Raw genomic sequence first — 23,031 nt, 5'->3', positions numbered from 1 at the left:
AAAATGCAAGAGCAGTCAATAATTTATCTCTGGAAATGTATTGTATAAACATCTGGAAAATGGAGAGAGAGAGAGAGAGAGAGAGAGAGAGAGAGAGAGAGGGAGAGAGAGAGAGAGAGAGAGAGGGGGAGAGAGAGAGAGAGAGAGAGAGAGGGGGGAGAGAGAGAAAATGAAAATACATAATATGTTGTTCTAAATTGTCAATTTACGGATAATAGATCAACAAAAAAACTTTTAAAAATTCCCATGAATATAAATGAGAACCTCTTTGTAGCTACAAAGAACTTTAGCAGCCCAATACAAATTACTTAGAAGTTATTCATCATGAAACAGATTTTATTCAGAAACACTATCTGCAATACAAAACCCCTCAGCACCCACATACAAATACTATATTATATGAAACTATTCATCCTTATAGGTTGTATTTGTTTAGGAACATCTTTGTAAACACGGAAAGCTGTGAAAGGGGGACACTTCACAGTCACACGATGGGTGAAATAAAAAAGCAAACAGCGGTATAAAACCAGATCAAAGTTAGGATAAGAGAACAAAAGAGGGTAGAACAAAACTTCTGTAAACAGACACTGGATAATAACCTTAAAAGAGAAGAAAAAAGACAGAATAGAAATGAGAGCATGGGAAAAAGCAGGAGCAACAAATCTGTGATTTACAATTTTTCCCACCATCTTTTGATTCTTCTTCTCTTTTCTTTACGTTCTTTGTTTGCTTACATCCTTCATTCTGATTTCTCGTCCCCATTGACCGGGGCTTGCTTTCATTCACAATGTAGCCAATAAATGAATGAAATGTTTGTATTCAAACTTGATCTGTTTGCAGATTCACTTTTTTCTTCCCCTCTCTCTCTCTCTCTCTCTCCTTCTCTCTCTCTCTTCCTCTTTCACCCTCTCTCTTTCTCTCTCTCTCTTTCTCTCTCTCTCTTCCTCTCTCTCTCTATGTAACCAAAAAATGAAATGTTTGTAATCAAACCTGATCTTGTTTGCAGATTCCCTATTTTTCTATCTCTCCCCTCTCTCTCTCTCTCCCTCCCCACGCACTCTCTATCTCTCTCTCTCTCTCTCTCTCTCTCTCTCTCTCTCTCTCTTCCTCTCCCTCTCCCGACATCTTTCCCTCCCTCCCCTCCCTCTCTCTTTCCCTCTCTCTCCAAAGCAAGATTTGCTTGTAGTCTGGGCTTGGAAACAAAAGACCATGGGAATCCACCAGATGATTTACAACCGGCCTAGACACTGAGTCCAAAAACAGAATACAAAAACCTGTGATACTACAATGAGTATAACTATAATGCTGAAGGCCAGATATACTTTGAGGGTGAGAGAAATATATACTTTGGGAGGTACTTGAATATATTATTTGACCCTGGGAAAATAGGATATATATGTTTTAGGTTCCACTGAAAAGATAATCAGAATAATTTATAGAGTTGCCCCAGATGTCTTTCTTCTTTTCTCTTCTCTATGAATATAATTCAATGTTTAAGATCTATTTCATTCTTTCTTTATGAATATATATATATCCAACTGTTTAATTTCTTTATGAATCCCCCCCCCCCCTTTTTCTGTCTCTCTCTCTCTCTCTCTCTCTCTCTCTCTCTCTCTCTCTCTCTCTCTGTGGGAATGCAAAATTGGGTCATTCTCACAGATGTTTTGGTTGAAACAGAACTGTAATGTACCTTAATATGTAGGCCTACATTTTACATGACCCTCTTTTTGCAATTTCAATTGTTGTCATTTTCAAGAGAAACATCATTTTACTGAAGATATTCAAAACTACACAAAATGTAAACTATTAAGAGTTCATCAGCAAGGTGAAACTTGTGGTGAAACTTGAAAGAGGGAATTTAAATTATGCTTTTAAGTGCTAAAACTGACAAGGAGTTAGCCATTATGAATATTGTCAAACTTTGTTTCTTAATACCCTTAATCCCTTTCTAATCTCCTAAATCCTATCCCCTCTCTCTCTCTCTCTCGTGTTAGAGGGACAGGGGATCTAACACTGGGGGTCCATGTTGGTACCAGATGGACCAACAATAGATTAGAGAGAGGGGCAATTTTACCCCCATTGTCACAAGACAGGGCGCTCTCCTATTCACAAGTAGGTCCATTGGTTTCCATTTGCAAAACATGTATTTAACGACACTAAGCCATAAGGACTTTTTGTAGCTGTATGTCCATCACATTCTTATACAAGACAGTGGTCTTTAAAAGGATTAGGAGAAGAAAATTGACAGAAGGTAAACTTTGACAGCAAAGTTGCCTAAAATGTCATTTGATAGAATTAGCTTCTAGATAAGTTTTGTTTGCATTAGGCAATTTGTGCTAGTAGTCATTTGTTACAAGTATTTTCTTTTTCTATCATTCAGCTTCTCTCTCTCTCTGTCCCTCTATTTATGTATCCATTTATTAATCTATATCTTTCTCGAAGTCCACTCTCCCCTGAACTACTTTTGTATTACTACTCATTCCCTCTCCTCTCCTCCCCCCCCCCCCTCTCTCTCTCTCTCTCTCTTTCCTGTTCTCTTACTTTGTTGATTACTACGACCAATGCTCCTCTTTCCCCTCTCTCTTGCCCTTTCACTCTCACTCTCTCTCTCTCTCTCTCTCTCTCTCTCTCTCTCTCTCTCTTTCTCTCTCTCCCTCCACCCCTATACCTCAACCAGCTTATGAGAACTTCTGCCCCAAATACCATCTGTGTAAATTACTTCATCCTACAGTCATCCACAATGGCATGCCATTATCCTCACCAAAAAAACATATTGCGAAATTACATCATGTTGCACTATATAGCTTTGCACCTCATATACATGTATGCCTTGCCCTGCAGGCAAACAAATTATTGATTCATAAAGAATCAATGTTGGTCTTCTCTAATTAAAATACTCTCTTTTTTCTTGACAAGACCGGGGAATAATCTAATTAAACACAATGAGGCTCGAGCGGCCAAGATATTATTGCGATGACTTTGTCGAGGGGGACAACCATAGAGAACCGCGGCCGGAGAAACGCAGAAATTCATTTTCTCTCCAAGAACGAGAAGCAATATTGTTTGTTGTGTTTTTCCTCCTTTCTTCCTTCTTTCTTATCATTAGATAAGAAAATAATATTCATTTTTTCTCTATTTCTATCAATTTTGGAGATGATGCCTGGCCCCATGGTATCATTTCCAGTTGGTGTGTATGAACTTGAGCCTTCGATATAGAACTTGGGTTGGTTTCAGAACAAGAGGGTTGTATAAGTTCATGAACAAAGTCCTTCTGCTACTAACAGCCATCTCTCATGGTTCTGGTACAGATTGCACAATAGAGGTGAAGTTTTGTCAAGTGTGTTTGGAACATGAATGTTGCAAATCTTGCATGTGTAAAATGATGAGTTGATGCCTTCTTGTTCCAAACAGATCATTTTACAATCTAAAGAGAAATCTGTCATCTTTTGAAAGCTAAAAGGGCATTAACTCAAAGCATGTATAATAGTTCATGCTCAAGTTTTGACATTACAAGGTACACCAATAGTATGAATTCACTATTCTGAACATACAACTTGTGAAAAGGACTTTGATGCATACACTACCTGTTGACAGCCAAAAGGGTGTTAACTCTGTATCAATTAATGCAAACGAATGCCTTTCTGCCTCTGAGCACACCATTTAAAAGAGAAGACATTGAGCTACACACATTGTTCACCTGTATAAAAAAGCCCTATATCCCAATGCAAGTATATTGACCATTCCATAAAGGTGCCCTGTACTTTGTTCGCAATACATTGGTATGCTAAGGCTTACACATACTTCAATGGGAGCATTGCTTGTATTCACTAAGTAGTACAGTCAAACCTGCTTTAGTGACCACCTGTCTACAGAGACCACCTGTCTACGAGGACCACATTTGTTGTTTCCCTTGAAAATGGTTTCTCATTGAAACATGTACTCCCGGCCCCCCCACTCAGTGTTATTTAGGGTACGCATATGCTCGTACCCTCTTTTTGAAAGCACCCCCTATCTGAGGACTGCCAACATTTCGGAACCCCCCTTTCGCGGGCTTTTCGCGGGCTTTTCCTGCCTTGGAGACCCCCCTAAATCAGGAAAAATGCTCAATGTACCCCCCTAAATTCGGAATAATTTCTCAGGAGTCCAAAGATATGAGAGAAAAAAAGAAAAACACCCCCTTCTTAAAGAAATCTCCGGGTGAAAAGTCAAATACACCCCTTTTTTTTAAATTCTCGGGCCGGACTTTGTCGCACGAAAAGTACCCCTTTACCGGACATTTTGGCAACACGCATGCGGTCATTCCAACCTCTGAGTGGGGGGGCCGGGCATGTACTAAAGGAACCTAGCTAGCTGTCTAATACAAAGACCACTTTTTGTGTTTCCCTTGGGCGGTCGCTGTACACAGGTTTGATTGTACTTTATATCAACTCTACGTAAAGTAATGTAAGTTTACTGGTACGTCTTTCTCGCTCTCAAAGATGGTACCCCACATTACTCTGTAACCCCAGCTACAATCGCACCCTTAATGAAGTGTCTTGTTCGAGCACGGCTTTGCAATCCCCACAAAAGACGATACACGTTTTGCCTTGCTAATAAGTCGCCCTCAAGCATTGTGCGTGTTATCCGAGATTTCCCTAAAAAATATTCACATATTTTAGTTTTTCTGTGGCAGGCCGCCGCGAAATTTGGAAAAAATGGTGGCGATACATTAAGTGGCATAAAAAAAAAATAGGTTTAGCCTAGAGGGTTTTGTGGTTAGGTTTGGACTCAGTGGAGACATATTGAATTAATGGCTGAAAAATGGATCACAGTTCTACTTTAATTGATTTTGTAATTTGTATCTATTTTTGTGATTCATATAAACACTTGTAGTGGAAGTAATTGAATAATGTGGCATTTGTTAACTTGTTTATTGCTAGGTTACTGCATAATAAATAATTCTTTAAGACTTCTAGTTTCCAATCCTCATTGTTTCTACTAATGATACTACATCTTTGACGACTACTACAACTACTACTTCTACTACTACTACTACTACTACTACTACTACTACTACTTCTTCTTCTTCTATTACTACTACCACTTGTACTACTACTACTACTACTACTACTACTACTACTATTATTGTAAAGTGATATATTAAATTAATGGAATAACTTGTAGTCACTAGATAGGAAGAAAAAAGACTGCAATAATGACATACTAATTGCATACACTGTAAGATGATAAACATCCTTGTATAGCACGTGCAACACATCAATTTCTCTTGCCAATATCCAATCTCACAATTTCTACCATACCAACAGTATAACCTTCTTATAGACACCATGCTTTAGAAAAACATACCAACATGTGTTTCAACAGACAATGTGTATCTTTTGTTCAAGCGATGCTTAGAAAAAGTGTTTAAAATCCTTGAAAAGAGTCCAAAATCTCACTTATTCTCTCTCTCCCCCTATTCAATTCATCTTCTCAATATCATTGCCAATGGGGTAAACTGTAACAGACTCCCACTCAACACAAAAGTAAATTTTCTCTGCCCATCGCCCGATAGACGCATTCAAAAGTACGAACCGAATTGCGAGAATGTGCTTTACGCCCGCAGATAGTAACGTGAATCCGCGATCACTTCACGTGGAGGAGGTGGAAATCGAGAAACTCTTAGTCACCCTTTCACGGCGTTTCATCGCTTTTTTGTGTATTTTCTACTCTTGGAATTTTGATAGCAGAGTTCAATTGGTTCTTATTTCTGTTTTATATGGAGTAGTTTAAAGTGCAGGCCAGAATATTAATTTTACTACTCTAGTATCTCTGTTGTACATAGTTTATTGAGCAGGACTGAATGTCATGAAAGGGTCGTTCTTTACATTTGTCTTTGTCCTAACTAGCTCTTCACTGTAACTCTATTAAAACAGGTACTGTCATTGCATTGTATTGTATTTCTATAATTTCCCATTATATTTGATATGGTATTACTCCAAAATACATGTTCTGGCCTTCTCCATTTCATATTTGTGCATTTATTTTTAGCAGACAAGATAGCAAATAAAAGACAACATACATTTATCATAATAAATATAATGAACTATATATCATCTTGCACATCTTCGCAGTAGCATTCTGGCAATTAACTTTTTCTGTCTTTCTGTTTTATTTGTTTTGTTTTCAATCATTTACAATATTCTGATAGATTATTATAAATCCCTAAAACAATTTAATGTATCAATGTTGCATATATGCAGCATATGCTTCTTCCATATCTTGTTTCTACTTAATATATATTCATTTATTGATAAAGGCACAATTTGCAGGGTGAACCATCAAAAATAAAGTTCAACCTCTATTTCCACAATCATCATCCCAGTAATGCTCTCCATAAGCACTGATCTCTTCATCTTTGCCACTACCTTACACAAAAAATCCAAACTGCAACTGGCTACTTTCTTTCGGGCGCTTGAAACGGTGGATATAATCCATTTTTCTTGCAGCTGAAAAATGACAACGGAGCCCCTGTGAGCATACAGGGCGCATTTAATTTGGTAATTGAATTGGTTTTAAGTAGAGAGAGTATTGTGGGGAAGATGGGAGATGTTTCGGGATGATATTTCTCCGGGGGATGGTTGCGTTAAGCTTGTTTTAAAATCTGATCATTGCCCCGATGACGGCTAAGACAACACTCTCCGTCTGGTTATCTTCCTTTTGCAGCTCTTCTTCATTTGTCTATCTAGTATCAACATTCTTCTCTTCAGACTGCATTCACTTTGCTCATCTATGGCCCTCTCCATCTATCACTTTCTTTCTCTCTCTCTCTCTCTCTCTCTCTCTCCCTCCATACTCTCTGACTCCCCCACTGCTCCCTCTCGATCTCTCTACCACTCTCTCGCCCTCTTTCTTTCTATTTCTCTCTCTTTCTCTCTCTCTCTGACTCACTCTACAAATCCTTCCTGATCTCTTCTACATTTTCTCTCAGTGAATGATAGATAGATATTACGAGAGGAAAACAAAAGAAGGTTAAAAGAGAAGAACAGAGAGGAAAATGAGGAGATAGGGTTAGAGAGAGGAAAGAAGATGGAATGAGGGAGCAAGATGGAAGAATTGTCTCTATTCTCTCCTCCCCATCTCCCATCTTTCTATTCCTCTTCCTCCTCTCTCTCTCTCTCTCTCTCTCTCTCCGTCATCCATCTCCCCCTCCCTAAGGAAGGGGCACTATGTTTGCATAATCAATTAACGCACAATTAGGCTCCCGCTCCCAGCCATTGTACGGCATATGGTCGGCTAATCCCAAGGGGTTCCTGTGCAATAAATTATGCATGTTTGCAAAAGAGTGGATGGGGAGAGAGACTAATCCATCATTTGTTTAGCCATGATTCATAAATCAATCAAATTTATGAAGTGAAGAGAGCTTGGGGACCCAAATAACTCTGCACAGCTCTGATTGAATGATAGTAAGGAATAAATTTTACTCCCTCACTCTCTCTCTCTCTTTCCTATTTTCCTCTCTTCTCTTTCTTTTTGCCACATTTTATTTTCCTCTCTTGATATCCATCTCCATTCTCTCAACCTCTCTGTCATTCATTTTGCTGTCCCTCAATTTCCAAAGATATATGCCCATACCTCCCACCCCCCCCCTTCTCTCTCTCTCTCTCTCTCTCTCTCTCTCTCTCTCCCTATCTCTCCCTCTCTCTCTCTCTCTCTCTCTCTCTATGTATCTATCTCTTTTTTATTTTCTTCCATATCTATCTTTATAAGAATTCCCAGATACCTCTCTCTGTCTGTCTCTGTCTCTCTCTCTCTCCTCTTTGTACCTATATCATACACAATGTTTGCTTCTCTCTCTCTCTCTCTCTCCCTCTCTTATTCACACTTAAATAGTCATATTAATTACATAATAACATGATAATCAACCAATGAAGCTAAATATCATGATTTAAGAACCAGAAGATCATTACCTGTATAAAGCCATAGGAATAATAGCCATCTTGACTCTATGCAGGATAAGCAATAGTTATATTACTCATAACATTTAATGCATTGTGTGACAAATGCCATTCATTCATACAGTAAACACAAAACTGACAAAAGGACCTACATGTGTAGTATAAAAAGTAAAACCTATCATTAAATGAGAGCCAAAAAGGCATTAACTCTGGATTAAGCATTTTGGATTAATGCCCTTTTGTTTCTGAGCAGACCAAACGCTCACATCCTCCATCCAAAAAGGGCTTTTAACTGCCTCATCACTGTCTGTTTTCCAACGTCCTTTTTCAATCACTTTTCAGCAAGGTAAAAAAGCCAAGGTGAATAGCACTCCATGAGGAGCTAAGAAGTCGATCGATTAATGACAAGTCTCCCTCGCCTGTCCACCGAGTGGCTAAGAGTTTGCCTAGTGTAATGTGAGACGCCATTGAAAGCGGTTTGACACATGCGTGGAGTGGTCCGGGAGAGCGCTCGCCGCGCCGCAACCGGAAGGCCGGAGAGGGATGAGGGGAGAGACGCGAGCGTCCCGAGACTCGTTGTCAGTCAAGCGCGCAGGAGGGTTGAATCACGATGGGGCTGAAACTGTTAATAGCTAGGGGGATTGGTAAAACATTATGATCATGTATTCATATGTTTGGAGCTATAAAGGCATTAACTCTGTGTATAATCATATGAATAAACTCGCTTCTGGCTCCAAACAGACTACAGTGTACCATGAATTGTATCAAGGGATTTAAGTATGACTGCACAATTAACATTGGATAGTAGAACTAGAGAGAGAGAGGCGCAAATCAAATGAGATTATAGAATGTATTGTTCTTTGATATCAGACTATGTTGAGTACTTGAGTTCAATGTAATTTAGACCTTATGTCAATCAAACTCTATTGTGAAGATGAATTACTGATTTGAGCATCTCCAGGCTTTTGTTTTAACTATACTTTCTTGCATGGTGACACAGTTATTGTTCTTGAGGACCTTCTGCACTTCAAATGCTATGACTATCATCTGCTGTGATCCAGATGGCAATAGCTCACACATTAACATATAAGTTAGCTCACTTACTCTAAAGAGTAAAAGTAACAAATGTCAATTGTCAATAATCTGTTTGGAGCCATAAAGATCTTAACACATATATACATTTACACAGAGTAAATGCTCTTGCAGCTCCAAACAGACAACATATTACAGTAAAGAACTTGGATATAAAGTCAAATACTGTATTCTTGGTTAAGATCTTCTGTTATGCAACCGTTATATCACCACTTACAACCTTATGACACTAAACTGCCCCATACTCTGCTGGGGGGTGGAGGCAAAAAATATGCAGATGCGGAGCAAAGTAACCCAACCCATCCAGGGAACGTCATCCTCCGCGTAGTAGTAGTAGGGGTAGATAGTCAGGTGAATGCACGGTGGAGGAAAACGAACCCGGTGCAAAAGCGGAAGGGGAAATTGTAGGACTTATAGAGTGCTAATGGAAGCATTCTGCTCTCCTTTGCATTGTAAACAAGGGGACACAGCCTCCGAAAACAGACGCAAGAACCCGATATGGGCATGCTCCTTCTTTTCCTCTCTCTCTCCTCGTTCTCGAATACCGGTAGGAATGGCTACCTCCCAACGACGACGTGGGATTGAGAGGAAACGCTGACTAAGAGGGGAGAGGTGTCGCTTTCAAGCGCACAAGTAATGTCAAATATTCGGTATCGTGAGACGACGTTCGCAGGGGACTCAAAATGCAGACAAAGATTTCTCCAACTTCTTACAATGGGTGTATTCCAGTGTTGTCTCTATGAGCATGTACAACTAGCTAGTTAATTTATAATAAAGAGTTTTAAAATACAGTAAGGATACAAAGAGGGGAGAAGTTCAGCATATAGGGGGACTGTAAGCTCCAAGAAATATGTCAGAGGTAAGATACTCAAAATGTAAAGCCATATTAAGGGTACTAATGCAGTAACAGGGCTTTGAATCCTGAACCTCCAGATCTAAAGACAGTTGATTCAACCTGCGAGCTAGTGCATCCCTGCGAACAAACCTCCTTGAAGATTGCATGGATTCATGCTAACATGTTGTGAAAAGCTACTTCCAAACAAACTGTATTCAACCTATTGTACCTATGCAAACTACACACACAGACTATATTCTGAAATGTACATGATTTTCAGTTATCATGTGATTAATATTTTGAAAGAAATGTAGAAATATAGTAGCGTTAACACACCAGGATTGTTTCCACCGAGTCTAAACCCGTCATGTCATAGATACCTTTGGTCAGTCAGAGTTAACATGATTAGCTATTATCAAGTAATACAGTTCTGTATGGTCAAAGAAACATGGAAATATAGTGATGTTAACACACCAGGAGCGTTTCCACCGAGTCTAAACGTGTCATGTCATAGATACCTTTTGTCTGTTAGAGTTAAGTGCTCTTTAGTGCTGGCCAACTTCCGAGGGCCCACACTCTCTCCTCCTAAAGATGTTTGATTATTGGTGAGTTTCCTTGCCCAGCGGCCTACCGGGATACCTCCCCAAAGAACATATGATTTGCCGAGAGCATCTTGATCCAGTACTTCAGAGGTATTATCTAACCATCGTGATGAAAATTGATTTGATCGAACACCACAAAGTATTTTCCTTTACTTGTAAATACTAAATCCAGAACTGATAGTTCCCCGTGTTTCACAGTACACCCTTATTACCTCCTTCTAGAAGGAACATTGTGTTGTAGAACCTGTCTAGAAAGGCCACTTATTTAACCTTTTGAGTATCAGAGGCATTACAATGTGTACAATGTCAATGGGAAGTTGGGCTTGCAGTAATGATTGGGTTAGTCAAGAAGAGAAGGGACAATTCAACAAGAAAAAGACTGTAAGAAAAATGGAAAAAAAACAGGAAAAGAAGAAAATATTATAGATTTGGAAGTCCATATAACAAATCTCCAAATTACCTGGGAAATGGGTACATGAAAGGATTTAAATAAATGGAAAAAGAGAGTATGAGAGATGAAAAGCAAATGAATGAAGAGAGTTTGTTTTAAGAGGTATGTTTGAAGTTTATTTAAGTCCAAATTGAAAAAGGAAAATCAAGGAAATAATTGCAAAGTAAGCATCTGGCTAGAAACCAAGCAATCTTCCCCTGAAGAACACTCTGAATATCCTCATCGATTCCCCGTTTACCATTACAGACTAACCCTAACCGAATACTTTCCATACTGGAAATTGTATCTGAATTAACGGTCCTTCCCGCAGATAATTATGACGCCTGTATTTATTCTCTACACTGGCTTCCCTCAGGGCTGGGAGCGCTCTCCGCTTACATTCTACCTTTCCTTGGCGGGGTATCTGGGCCTCATTTTCGGTCGCTAACTTCGTTACAGTCATTTCGGTGATAACGTTACCCCTTAACAGTCCTCGAAAAACAAAAACCCTGAATTTTATCCCCCGCTTTTTTTTATCACTCTCTCGTTTTCTCTAATTCAGTTCCGAGTACACAGTGTATGTTGATTTCTGCCATTGGGCTTGGCGAAGGATCCTCGACAAATGTTTCTCTTTCGTCCACAAATACTGCTCTTTCCTCGCTTCCTTAATTTTCACTAAATTTTGCAAGAAATCCAGTTCGCGTTACGGTCCTGCAGCGCTTACAAGTTGTGGAATTGATTTCCCCCGAAACAAATTCCAACTCAAGGGAAGAGAAGAGATGGTAAGACAGCTGTTTTGAGAGTTTCTTCTTTAAAAAGTGATAATTCAGACATTCCACAGACATTTAATACTGTGTTTGTCTAAGAATAAACCTCAGAATAGAGTTATCTATGAATTTCAACCTTTACAGACGAATTAAAACCAAAGAAAAGTAATTAAAGCAGTGGGAAAGATGAAAATAGAATTACTATAGTCCCAAGCACTAAACAATCTATATTAGATGCAAGAGCTTAGTAGGGAATACTTTCCGTTCAGAGCCAGAGGAGCATTAACTATGTTTTAAAGTATATGACATAATGGCCTTCTGGCACCAAACAGAAGATATTAAGTAAGATCAAATTGATGTGTACTTGTTTCAAATCTAATGAAGATAGTCCCTATCGGAAATATGTGAGTGCACATCATGGAAAATAAACCATTGAACTTAGATTGAACAATTTGAAAACGAGAGAGAGAGATGGATAGAATGAGTGGCAGACAGACAAAGGTAGAGGTGGAGAGAGAGACAGGAGAGAGAGATAGAGATAGAGAGAGATAGAGAAATGAGGAAGACAGAGAGGGAGAGAGAGAGTGAGTAATATATAAAGAGAGGGTTGGAAAGAGAAATGGGGAAAGGAGCAAACAAGAGAGGAAATCAGAAAGAAAATAAGAGATGGAAAGCAAATGGAGAAAGCAGGATGAAGCAAGAGAGCTAAAGAGAAAAGATTGAAAATAAGGAAAACATCAACAAGGGAAAGAGGATGGGAGAGAGGGGAATACCGAGATGGGATTAACAATGGATTTAAAGAATAAGATGAGGACAGAATATTTTGTATAGATGTAATGTTTCACTATAAAAAAAAGCAGGTTAACAAGCCTCAAACATGTAAATCAAAAGGAAACTTTTAATTTCAGACCTCCACCATGGAATAAATCCCAACAACTCTTCCTCCTCCTAGACCTACATCCAAGGAACACGCAACCTCGCTTGCTAGGGAGGAGGACGGAGCAAGCACACAACCAAGCCATCTCTTCTCCTTGCGAGAAAAAAAAATCACTAGCCATTCTCAGCTAGGGTCCGTATTGATAAATCAATGCTAATCTCATTTGTTGCGTCGAGATCGATGCACCTAAACCATCGTTGATAGACCTGTAAGTCGAGGGAAGCCCTCCACCCCCCTAGACAGGAGCAGATCGAAACATTCCTCAGTCAATTTACACTTGTTTAACGAGTGCTTACCCAGAGATCAATAACTTTAACTGCCTTATCTTGCAATCATTGCCCCTCGAAGATGCTCTAGTTGGCATTCATCAAGGATTTCGATGCAAGGAGCGACTGTAATTTAGAAGATTTTGACAAGTAACTTTATTTTTAGTGATTCAATGAGCAGTTCTTGCAACAATTGTCCCTTGAAGATGATCTAGATAACGTAAATAAAGGATTTTGAAGTGGAGATTTACTGTGATTTGGAAGATTTTGACAAGTACCTCCATTTTTAGTAATTCAGTATATAATTTCATTGGTTTATCCCCTTTAGTTGCATCTTGAAATACTGTAGATGGCATTCACCAGAGGTGACTGTGATTTGGAAGATTTTGACAAGTAACTTCATCAGGGAAAAAATTAATATTTATTTTTCGGGGGCTACTTTTCAAGCTTGTCTGCATAAAAATAACACTCTAAAATTAGTTTTGCATTGAACTCTATGCAAATTTACGGGGGCTCTTTTCTGATTTTCGGGGGCTCTTTTGGGCATTTCGGGGGCAAATTCGCCCTGAGCCCCCGTGTATTTTTTTCACTGAACTTCATTTTTAGTAATTCAATATGTTGTTTCATTGGTGTATACCCTTTAGTTGTATCTTATGAGATAGTAATCAAGGATTTTAAAAGAAATATGGACTGGAATTTGGGTGGATTTGCAAATTTCAACTACTTACAAAAAAATTGACAACTGACTTTATTTTTAGCAGTTCAAATTGTCATTGTATTGGATTTTACACTTTGACAAATCGTCCTTGTTTTCACGAAGTGACGGTAGTGAGGAAAATCGTAACGCAAAGTGAATGCAATTTTTTTTCACTACCGTCACTTCGTGAAAACAGCGACGAAATGTCTAAGTTTTCATTTAACCTACTTTTTCTATACAACTGGTGAAAAACTATATGAAACGTTGGGTACATTTTCTTCTAGATGATAGAAAACATCCAAAAATCTTTTATCATGACCAATACTCAATAGGTCTACTAAGTCCAAGTTGTAACTATGCCAGGTCTACCAGAACTGGTTAGCTTGTCTTTTAAAGCCTACAGAAATGAGTGAGTTAATCAGCAATGGGTTAAAGTAGATCATCATCATTATTATTAACCAATTAAATACTAGAACCGGGTGGTTTCTGTATTAAACCTATAGGGAATATGAGAATTCAGTAGTCGGTGAGTTACACCATAGCCAACAGTCACTGAATACCACTCCACATTAGCTGCATACATATCCAACACTCAATCACTCAAGTACTCCTTAGCCTCTCTTACCAATTTTTCCTTGATTTAATCTCAATTTTCAGTCAGTAACGAGGGATCCTTCGCCGAAATAGCTTTTCGTCAATTCACCTGTTGTAATGTACACACAGGCTACTCATACTGATGATATATTAGTGGTAAACGAAGAAAGAGAGAGAGAAAGAGATAGAGAGGGGGAGAGGAGAGAGAGAGAGGGGGAGCGAGTAGAGAGAGAGAGAGAGAGAGAGTGTGTGTGTGTAGAGAGAGAGAGAGTAGAGAGAGAGATAGGGAGAAAGAGAAAGAGAGAGACAGAGAGACACAGAGAGAGAGAGAGAGATAGGGAGAAAGAGAAAGAGAGACACAGAGAGACAGAGAGAGAGAGAGAGGGGTTGGGGAGTTTGCACTGTATGAGTGTGTGCACAGAGAGTGGACTCCCTTTTTTATTTGCACAGATATATTCTGGTTACACTCTCATAGGCTGAAAACACAAGCACAGTCTATGTTGGAGAGGAGGGGGGGGGGGGTGTATGAATGCAGTACAAGCCCTTAGCTCATTGAGGGTGCTATCATCATGATATGATAAATATCGCAAATACTTCTTAAGAAATTGATTTTAGAGCACATCAGAAATGTGACACCCTACCCTATAATGTCTATGGAAATCATGTTGGATAATAAATGCATATATGAGGCCATTTAGTCTTTGCACCATTGCACATTTCAATAGGCCTCATTTCAATAAGCTACATCAGACATTTTGAGCTCATAAATATCTTCTAATTTTATTGATTTTGATTATTGCTTCTGTTACCAAATCCTTAATTTCATTTTGACCTCATATTATACAAGATAAATCCCAGATTTACATCCTTGATAATGCACTCAATAATGAATATTTATTTATAATATTCACAGCCATTAGATCGTTTGATTCTCTGTTGTACATTACGAAACCACATCTGTTTGATGGAAGTCATGTCAAAAATTAAAAACATTAATCATTTAAAGCATTGTTAATTTTTACAAAGACTCGATAGGAATCCTCATCTTTCATTCAATAAAAACTATACTAATTACTGCTCACAAAAGTCTCAAGAGTTTGCAAAAACACACATACAAATTCTCTACACATCAACTTGTTCATTACACTGTAATACGAAACGATCACTGGGACAAGAAAATAGTGTGTGGTATAAAACTCCTCAGGCCTCTATACACACAAGTGTCTCTAATTAAGAGTCGTTCTTCATGCATATTCTTTCCCCCATCTCTCAATTAAGTAGGGAATAATCCTGCCCGGGGCCGAAAGGTGTACAAGACGCTCCATCCCCCCACGAGAGTTCACCCCATCACCGACCCTCTCCCGGTTCCTGCCTCGTCGCCGCTCGGGGGAAAGTTTTTACGAGGCGGCGGCCGACCCTTCCCGCTGATCTCTACGGCACGGAGCATCGCAGCCTGCATAACTTGAGTAAAACACATAACCCCGAAGGAGGGTGGGTGAAGAAAAGATAGGTAGGGTCATCTTTGCTCGCTAGCTTGTCCTTAACACTTTGGAATTCAATTCTCAGCATTAGATAGAAGATTGTCTTCAAACTGACCGTCTGAACAAGGAAATACTTATCTTGGTCTTAATCTGTATACCCCTTTTACACTAAGGCAAATTAAGCCACTGCTACAAGCCTATGAGAGTTACATCTGTTAGGTTAAATTCTTCTTTATGATGCCTTTCATACATTTACGTTTTCAACTGACAATCTATTTAAAACCTCACACCTCTTTTACAGAAATATATCATGGCAGAATCCAGAAAAGGGTTCATTCATCAAAACTCATACAAAATTTAGGAGAATTGACCCAATTGTGTATTGAGAACAAGATGGGTATTGACAATTACATTGATATTTTGGAGTGAGTAAATGCCCATTTAGGTCTGAAAGCAGCAATTCCTTCCTTATTTTTTATTGTGTATAGTGATTTCATTGTGAAAATCTAATAAAAATTTGAAACAAATCAAATAATCTGAATCGACATCTAATCTTATCTATCCTTCGCAATGAGTTGCTGCTTGACTATCAGGCTTGATTTTCTTATGACGAATTAAACGACAAAAACACAGGACAAGAGCGCAAAGATGAGACATCGCGACGATATGCGATGGCGCTGTCACTCATTGAGTATTCGGGCCCGGGGCTCTGCGTGGAACACCTGCTTGCGAGCGGGAATAATCGCGGTCTTCAAAATTCAGATGAGCCCCGTTATTTGGGTCTCTCGGAGCCTGCGCCCCTCCGGGCTATGTAGGGGGGAATATTAGCTACAGAGGGGGTCATTACCGCGCCTCATCCAGGGCGGATGCGTTTTATAATCTCTGTTCAGATCCAAAGACATAGCACTTAATCATCATCATCTGCTCGGTAAAGAGGAGGATGAGGAGGATGAAGTTTCCCAGAAAAGCGGATGAGGATGTTGTCCGAATTACCGAAAACGACCCAAGATGGGGGATGGATTAAATCTCTAAAGCAGCGAATTGGCAATACAATTTGCATAACAATCAAAAGAGAACTAAATCCTGATGTCTATTATTCATACGACTAATATGTCTGAATTATTGAGAACAACCTTAAATGGATCAAATCTCTTCTACACTGCTGTACACGAGCAATACGATTTGGATAAGATTCGGAATAGAGCTTAATCACTATAATGAATATAACTTGACTACTCAGATTAAATATGTTGTCCAAATTAATGGGAACAACCTTTGATAAAAGGTGGGTCAGATCTCTTCTATTGCACCGTAATTTGGATAACAGTTGTTGTACCTTTAAATGGATATTGAATGCAAAGGAAATTGCAGTGTTGTATTATTTGATCAATTGCACATTTTTCAAATCTACAACTTGTTATATCCTTTATTGCACTTTCCCTAAATGTTCATTAATCTGTTTTTACCTTTTTCTGTTGTTTATATATTCATCATTTTTTTATAATTTTCTTTTTTTTCGTATTAAAGGTGGAGTCAACCCCTTTAAATTGTCTGGTCTCTGCCGGCCATGGAGCTAACTGGCAAACCCTAATGTTTGCCCAGAGCTCGAATGTCTGTATAGGATGGCCGTAACTAGCGGCACACGCAGCCCGTGTTTTCTCACAACATTGCTTCCCGACCGACCGACGGTGGGCTACTGCTGCCAGGAGTATGAGGGAGAAAACTGATGTGGGATTGGGGGAGAGACAGAGAGAGAGAGAGAGAGAGAGAGGGGGGGTGTACTACACTTATATGTGTTCAGGAAGACATACTGAGAGAATGAGCCAGATAGATAGAGACAGAGACAGGGACAGTGAGAGAAGGAGAGAGAGAGAGATAGAGACACGGGGAGAGAAGGAGAGAGAGAGATAGAGAGAGACAGGGAGAGAAGGAGAGAGATATAAATATATAGAGAAAGACAGAGACAGAGACAGGATATACAGAGAGCGTGAGAGAAGGAGAGAGAGGGGAAGAGAGGAGAAGAAAGAGAGAGAGAGTGTGTCCATCAATATATAGACACAGAGAAAGCAAGAGAGAAAGATAGAAAGAAAATAACAGAGAGAACATACCCAATACAATAGGTATCAATGATAAACAAAAACATAAATAAGAAGAAGAAAATGAAGAGAGAAAGAAAAAGAGAGGGGAACAAGAGAAAGACAGAGTTGGAGAGACAAAGAGAGTGACAACAACAAAAAAGAGAATACAAATTACAATAATATCAGTATAAACACCAGCCATTTTTAAATAAATAATTATAAAAAGAAGGGGGAATGAAAGAGAAAGATAGAGAGTGTGTGTGCATGCAGAGAGAATATACAGTGTCAATACAAAGCATAAACAAAGCATACATAAAAACAAGAAACAAAACATAGGGGAGAGAGAGTGAAAGAGAGAGAGAGAGAGTGAGAGAGAGAGAGAGAGGTAAAGACATAGAGAAAGCAAGGAAATGGGACAAAATCATGGCACGTGGCGTGTGTTTGCACGAGCCGTACAGGGCTTTCACACTGACGACGGACGCTCAATATTTACTCACAGGCTTTTCGTTTATTCAGCACGTTGAAATGCTGGCCACTTTTTTTTTTTCATTCTATGCATCTTTCTCTCTCTCTCTCTCTCTCTCTGACTCACACTCTCTGCAGATACACACATATGCATGAACCCACCCCATCTCTCTCTCTCTTTCTCTCTCTCTCTGCTTCCCATTCACTCTATACAAGTAACATATAATTCACACTTTTATTTAAATGCCATATCTTATGGATTATCTTGAATAAATCCTTTATCAACAAATTTTTGTAGTGACAATTCCACCATCTTCAATGTATTTCCTATCTTCACATAATTTCTTAAATCACATGTATTTATCTACACTGTACATATCTTAACTACGGTACACAGTTAAGAACGCTTGTTAACTTATATAATAGTCCCATAGCTCCATAGTTCTTCTATTACCCCCCCCCCCCTCCCCCACGTAAACTACAACTTTATTTCATAAATACTGCATTGCATGTTTCTCCTTTTAATTTTTTACACTGACTTTATACATGCATCTAATCTTAATTCACAACTCCCTTCCTCTTCCTCTCTTTCTCTTTCTCTCTCTCTCTCTCTCTCTCTCTCTCTCTCCTATCTATTCACTAATGTACACTGACTGCATGCATGCATTTATAAGCATCTTAATTCTCAACTCCCTTCCTCTTCCTCTCTATCTCTTTCCCTCTCTCTCTCTCTCTCTCTCTCATCCATTCACTAAACGGGACTGTACCTTCTCTCCGCTAGATAGAGTGTTTTCTTAGAGGGTATCCCGAAGAGAAACTTAATTCTATTTGCTCCTCCGAGCATGAAGTTAGAAGGCCGAAACCCCATCCAACCTATATACTGCATCTACTAAATGGGGATGACGTGGTCCATAGTATTTAGCTCCATGTCATGTATTGTCTGTATACGTTCAGGTGTTAAGTACAAAGGGCATTAGTACAACACAAGTCGGTTTCAATGTTTCCTGTTTACATTCTGCCATAATGTACTGTACATGCAGGCCACATTTGTGTACATAAAGGTTTATTGGGGGGGGGGGAAAGGCCTGACAGGAAGATAGGACATTAATGTATTGTATTTGGAGCCAGAAGGTTGTTAACTCTTTGTAAAATGATAGCTAACATCTCTCTAGGTTTACACATATAGTGAGTGTGCATGTATAAGACTTGAATTGAAATTAAAATTGACTTCAAGAAGAAATTGAAAAGGTACTAGCTAGTTAGGTCGATGTTTTATCTCTGGTAGAGTGGTAGGAGTAACCATAAGTTGGGTTAATGGGAACAAAGGTGATAAGTATCTTGACAACATTTTCATTCCTGTGAATGATGTAGATCTGTTTCATTTCAGTTTCTCATGATTAAAAAAGTAACAATGAAACAGGTCTGCATGATTGTTGGGAAAATATCATGGGAATATACATTACTTCAATATTTGCTCAGTCTTTTCTGGCATTAAATTTTTGTCAAAGATAAAGATCTTGGGAATAGGATCATTTGGGTAACTGCATAGAACTGATGGGAAAATAAGACTTTTGAAAATATTTTCATCCATGACTGGTCATGCATCTAATTTGGTATTCTCTGTTGTTAAAAGCCCCTAGTAATAAAACAAATTCACATGAATTCAAATTTATGAAAATGGCGAAATGATATGATTGTTGATTTTCATCAACACATACAAGTATGGTTAGTCACTCATCTAATTTCGTCTTTGCTTTTTGAATTTCTTCAAAACTTTAATCAACTTCTTTTGCTTTGAACTTAATTTATTTTTTTCTGTTTATAATTGATATTTGAATGACATTTTGTTAACATTGAAAGTATACAATCAGTGTATGTAAACATTACACACATTATACAGAGTTCATATTTTAGCTAACTTTCCATTGTACTTTGAAAACATAATTGTTATTAAAAAATATGACAGAATAATTCATTATTGAAGGTGAATACCATTGAGATGGGAATGAAATTAAATCTATATGTAACCATCTCTACCAACACAAAATTGTGTTTTTTAAATGTAAACATTGAAGTCGAAGCTATTCTAAGGCACTTGCTGTTATTTAAAATTCCCTTCCTAACAGAAGTGTTACTTCCCAAACATAGAAACCAATACATCTCTCAATCAAGTTATTTTGACATACTCCATTTGTATTGACAGAGCAGACATTTGCTCAATTTTCTATTTCTCGGTATAGAATCCGCAAAAGTGAAAGAAAAACTGTGAATGGATTTAATGCTCCAGTGATTTTATTCTATCAGTTGGTTGATAAAGCTAAATTGTACACTTTGTGGATTCATTCATGACTGTTCGGGGGTTACTAAAGGTCATTACAGCAATAGTATTGGATGGGAAAATTTTGTTCCAAAACAATGTTCATTGAAATTCCCCTCTAAAAATAAATACTGATTGAATTGTAGAAAAAGCATTGTAACATTACGAGTTTGCTTTCTGTTATATTCACACGGTATTAATGTTATTTTATTCTTTTCAGAATGGGTATTTATCAGTCTTTCACATTCCTGTTTACCTAGTGCCTACCCAAAGACAAAGCATGTACAAGAGATACTGATTTCAGATTAAGAGAGGGAGAGAGAGAGAGATGGGGGAGGGGGAGAGATACAGGGTGAGGGAGAGATAAAGGAGGAGACAGAAAAAGATGGGGAGAGATAGAGATAGAATGTGAAAGAGAGAGGGAGAGTGGGAGAGTGAGAGATAAAAAATGACGAAAATGAAAAAATGAAAACAGAGAGAGAGAGAGAAATAAATAAAGGGGGAGACAGAGAGAGATATAGGGGAAAGAAAAGCAGAGGGGAAGAGAAAGAAGAGAGAGGGGAGAAAAAGAAGATGGAGATATGGGAGACATGAGATATTATTATTGAGGTAGGGAAAAAACCTCTCAAAAGACGTCCATCGTTAACCAAGGCAAGCGGTCGGAACTTAATGAATGTTAATTGTTTGCAATAGGAGACTACGGCAGCCATTTAATTAAAGAGCCCTAGCCTCGTATCCCCTTCCCCCATTCATAAATGCCTCATACTAGCTCCGCGCAGTCCCACATGGAGTCTTTTCAGCTGGGTTTTTACATTGTGATCTGCAGGGCAGGTGCATGTGTATTATCTCTTGGACAATAGACGTGTCTGGCTACGGGGATGCCCATTCAAACGACGTAGCAGGGTTTCTTTACTTAACTTCCTATACGGCTTATTGCAACGTACAAGAGAGAGAATTTAATCTTGTTATCCCTACCCTACTGCATTAAATGAGGCTTATTTCAGTCATCATGATGGTCACTTCAATAGAAAAATAGCAAAGGAAAAATTGTAGTCACAATAGCAAAATTTCACCATTTCGCATATAAACTGAAATTGCCATCATACATGTGTATTTCTGCCAAGGCCGCATTAATAGGAATGGATATATTTACTGAGATGAGAAATAGCTAAAAACCCTTTGAAATTCCTATTCACGCTTAAGAAATGTGTTAAGAGATGTATGCCAATATTTTGAAAGGAAATATCATCTCAAATAATTTACTTATAGTTATATTAATTAAAATTGATGATTAAAATGATATCATTTTGTAAGAGTAAAGTATTGTCCTCTGCAGGTTTGTAAAAATGTGATGTATTTCAGCATATTTCCAGAATTCAGATACTGTTTAAAAAATTGTCAAATGTGATGTACTGCCTTATAAACGAAGCCTAAATTATTTCATTTTTCTGTTCAGCAGGACCATAATATTTCCTATTTCACTGTAATACTGATTACATTAGTGTAAGTGCTACCCAAATGATTCATTCTTCGTTTCCAGAAATTACTTCAAAGAATCCATAGAAATGTATTTATAAGCAATTGTTACTCGTGATTGTTCTTGTGGCACGCGATCCCAAGCACTATCATTAAATGACTGCTATCCTTGCAGCTCGAAATAGAATTTTCATACAGGCATTTTCTACCTCCCCTACCAAACTATCAAAACGCATCAGTGATGTTACATTGTCTATCAGCTAACAATTTCAATTACTGCTGGCGTTGTTCTTTGTTTCTTGCATTAAATTTTAAATCCTCACTTACAAAAAGGCTATTGTGAGCTCAAGTCCTAAAAAAGATCATTAATTATGGACTACAACCTCCCCCCCCCCCCCATAACCACCACTACCACGAAACACAAAAGCTTGAATGCACGACCGAGCAATTACTCCTTTTTTAATAGTCAATTGAATAGAGTCTTGTAAAGGAGGATATCGTTTAGCATGCTTGATTGCATGTCGTGTAATAGCTCATGATTATGACAAGGCTTCATTTTGCTCAATATTTAGTAATTGGTGGCCGTGTAAACGGAAACATCGGGTAAGACAACCTTAAATGATTGATATTTTGATTGTTTCGTTAATTGAAAAGGGTCAATTAAACATTTATTGATTATGAATAATTAATCAATCACCGTGGGATGTGTATATCAATAATTTATCGCCTTTTAAAATAGATATAACGATGAAATAATCAATTTTCTCCATCGATCTACCCATCTCCCCATGCCCTCTCCCACTATTAAAAAAAGAATGGTATTGTTGTCTTATAGAACCTCTCTGATTCTTTCTCTCTCTCTCTCTCTCTCTCCTCATCTCTCTCTCTCTCCTCTCTCTCTCTCTCCTATCTTCTCTCTCTCTCTCTCCCTCTCCTCATCTCTCTCCTTATCTCTCTCTTCATCTCTCCCTCCCTTTCTCTCCTAACTCACACACAAGAATTAAAAGGAATATTTATATGTTACATTTATTTAACAAAGATAAACCCAAATAAAGGG

The sequence above is a fragment of the Strongylocentrotus purpuratus genome, unplaced genomic scaffold (genome assembly GCF_000002235.5).
Source record: "Strongylocentrotus purpuratus isolate Spur 01 unplaced genomic scaffold, Spur_5.0 spur5_scaffold_20, whole genome shotgun sequence".
NCBI lineage: Eukaryota > Metazoa > Echinodermata > Echinoidea > Camarodonta > Strongylocentrotidae > Strongylocentrotus > Strongylocentrotus purpuratus.
This window is presented reverse-complemented; position numbering follows the sequence as displayed.